We start from the raw sequence: 3777 nt of genomic DNA on the forward strand, positions 1-3777 counted from the left end.
TTTCACTTCAAAATGACATTTTCCAATAGCTAGAGTAATGACATTCATTATAGAACATTTTGCAGATAAGAAAATCTTAAAAAGAAAATAAAAGTCAAGAATAATCTCATGACCCAGAGATAATCACTGTAAATTTTGGTAAACTGTCTCCCAGTGAAGGAATATGAACGTTTATTCAATCTTAAGCATATCTTCTGTTCCTCAATAAAACATCAAACTTTGGTCTGATTATCTCTTTGTAATTTATATATCTTGAAATCTTTGGGAAAGTTTTTGATGGATGCTGTTTTAAATTATTTGCCAGGCTGAATGTTAAGCTAGTGATGAACAACACCCTGTGTGGAATATGGTGGAAGAGGATAACTCTTGATACACTCATATAATCACAACACAATTGAGACATAAAACATTTCCATCACGCCTGTAAATTCCTTTGTGCCTTTTGCAGCCAATCTCTTTTGCTCATCCACGGCACCAGGCAACAATTGATCTGCCATTTATTGCTATAGCTTTGCCTTTTCTAGAGTTTCACATAAATGGAATCAGACAGGATATGATCTTTTGTGTCTGCCTTCTTTCCCTTAACAATAGCTTTGAGATTCATCCATATTGTTGCATGCAGCAGTACAATGTTATTTTCATTAGTAAGTAGTAGTCCATTATATGGTTAACAATGGTTTGTTTATTCACCAGTTGATGGACATTTAGGTTGTTTCCAGTTTAGGACTATTATGTTTAAAGCTACTATCAACATTTGTGTAAAAAGTTGTGTGTGGAGATGTGTTTCATTCTCTTGGGTAAATAAATACTTAAGAGTGGGATTGCTGGGGGCAAATACTGGGTAAATATATGTTTGACTAGATAAAAAGCTGCCAAAGTGTTTTCCAAAGTGATGCAAACCGTTTACATTCTCATCAGAAGTATTTTGCTAGAATACTCCCCCAAACTTTTAGCCGTTTTGGTGAGTGTATAGTGCTGTATCATTAGGGTTTTAATTTGAATTTACCTAACAACTAATGATGTTGAGAATTATTCATGTGCTTATTGGCCATTGATATCTCTTCTTCAGTTAATTTTTATATATGGTGGGAAGTAAAGGTTAAGGTTCATTGTTTTCATACGGATACCCGATTTACCAGCACCGTTTATCAAAAAGATGAACTTTTCCATCATTCAGTTACTCTGGACCTTTATCAAAAATCCACTGACCCAGCTCTTTGGGTCTCTTTGGTCTCGGTGGCAGAAGCGAGATGACGAAGGGAACATCCTCGTTTGGAAAGCGTCGGAATAAGACGCACACGTTGTGCCGTCGCTGTGGCTCTAAGGCCTACCACCTTCAGAAGTCGACCTGTGGTTAAATGTGGCTACCCTGCCAAGCGGAAGAGGAAGTATAACTGGAGTGCTAAAGCTAAACGACGAAATACCACCGGGACTGGTCGAATGAGGCACCTAAAAATTGTATGCCGCAGATTCAGGCATGGATTCCGTGAAGGAACAACACCTAAACCCAAGAGGGCAGCTGTTGCAGCATCCAGTTCATCTTAAGAATTTTAATTATTAGTCATGCAATAAATGTTCTGGTTTAAAAATAAAAAAATTCATTGACCCTATATGTTTGGATCTATCTCTGGACGCTTTGTTCTGTTTCATTGATCTATACGTCCATGATTAAAGCAATACCACACTCTATTAATTAATGTGACTTCAACAGAAGTCTTTAAACTAGATAGTGTAATTCTTCCAATTTTTTTCTTGTTTTTCAAAATGATTTTGTCTATTCCAGGTTCTATGTATTTCTATATAGGTTTTACATTCACCTTGTAAATTTCTTCAGAAAAACCTGCTGAGATTTTTATTGTGACTGCATTAAATTTATAAATCAATCTGGGAATTTACGACATCTTAATAAAATTGACCCTTCTTCAATGAATATGTTATATTGTTCCATTTCTTTAGGTTTACTTTAATTTTTCTCAGCAATGTTTTATAGTTTTCAGTGTACAAGTTTTGTATATATTTTGTTAAATATACCCTAATTATTTATTTTTGCTGCTATTGTAAAGGTTATTCTTTAATTGCAATTTCCAAATATTGGTTGCTCATATATAGTAATGATTTCTGTACACTGATCTTGTGTCCCATTACCTTGCTAAACTGACTTTTTAGTTCTTAGGATTTTGTACATAGACAGTCACCTTTTCTGCCTTTCAAATAAATATGCATGCCATTTTTTTTCTTGCCTCATTGCACTGGCTAGGAACTCCAGAGAAGGTTGAGTAAAAGTAGAAAGAGCACACATCCTGACCTTCTTCTGGACCTTATCAAGAAAATATTCAGTCTGTTACTCTTAAGTGGTTATCTGTGTGTTTTTTTTTTAATAGATATTCTTCATCAAGTTGAGGAAATTATTTTCTGTTCCTAGTTTGTTGAGAATTTTTTTATGAATAAGTGTTGAATTTTGCCAAGTGCCTTTTCTGTATCTATTGAGATGATTGTATGACATTTCTTTCTTAATCTGCTAAAATGTTGAACTATGATTTAGTTATACATTGTAAACCAACTTTGCATACCTGTGATAAACCCCACTTGTTCGAAGTGCATTAGTCTTTTTCTGTGTTGTTGGATTTAGTTTGATTTTTTTAAAAATTAATATACAGCATTCATATTCACAAGGATATTTACTGTAGTTCCCTTTTCTGGAACAGTCTAGATCTACTTTTGTTATCAGAGAAATGTTGGCCTTATAAAAGAAGTTGGGAATTCCGTCCTATTCTATTTTTCTGAAGGAGTTTGTGAAGAAATGGGATTATATTTTTTATATGAATTTTTATACAGAATTCACCAGTAAAGTCATCTGGACCTGGAGGTTTCTTTTTGGGAAGATTTTAAGCAATGAATTCAATTTCTGTAATAAATATAGAGCTTTTTAAATTATCCATTTAATCTTGAATGAACATTGATAGTTTGTGTCTTTCAAGAAATTTGTTCATGTCATATAATTTGTGAATTTATTTGTCATAAAATTGTTTATAATATTCCCTTAATAGTCTTTTAAGATTGTAAGTGATACCCTCTCTTTAATTCTTGATAATTTATGTTTGCTCATATTTTTCCTTTATCAGTCTATCTAGATGTGTATAAATTATTTATTTATTTATTTATTTATTTATTTATTTACTTATGTCTGTGTTGAGTCTTCGTTTCTGTGCAAGGGCTTCCTCTAGTTGCGGCAAGCAGAGGCCACTCTTCATCGCAGTGTGCGGGCCTCTCACTATCGTGGCCTCTCTTGTTGTGGAGCACAGGCTCCAGACGCGCAGGCTCAGTAATTGTGGCTCACGGGCCTAGTTGCTCCGAGGCATGTGGGATCCTCCCCGACCAGGGCTCGAACCCATGACCCCTGCACCGGCAGGCAGACTCTCAACCACTGTGCCACCAGGGAAGCCCCCTAGATGTGTATAAATTTTAATGATCTTTTTAAAGAACTGACTTTTGGTTTCTTTGACACTTCTCCACCCTTTTTTTTTTTTTTTTTGGTTCATTTCTATTTCATTGATATTTCTTTTCATTTTTCTTATTTATTTTTTTTTTAACCTTTTCTGGGTTCAATGTTCTACAGTTTGTTAAGGTGAAATTTTAGATATTTAATTTTAGACTTTTTTTCTTTTCTAATATAAGTAATTAACATTATAAATTTCCTATTTAACACAAATTGTGATATGCTGTTTATTTTTCTTAATCACTTGCTTTGAAATATTTAAAAACTGACAGATCATTTAG

The 3777-nt window shown here is 33.9% G+C and overlaps 1 pseudogene; it reads left to right on the forward strand.

Moving 5' to 3' along the window:
- Positions 1–1237: 1237 nt before the first annotated feature.
- On the forward strand, positions 1238–1572 carry LOC132372466 (large ribosomal subunit protein eL37-like; annotated as a pseudogene).
- The last annotated feature ends 2205 nt before the right edge of the window (positions 1573–3777 follow it).

Source organism: Balaenoptera ricei, chromosome 10, assembly GCF_028023285.1.
Source record: "Balaenoptera ricei isolate mBalRic1 chromosome 10, mBalRic1.hap2, whole genome shotgun sequence".
Taxonomy (NCBI): domain Eukaryota; kingdom Metazoa; phylum Chordata; class Mammalia; order Artiodactyla; family Balaenopteridae; genus Balaenoptera; species Balaenoptera ricei.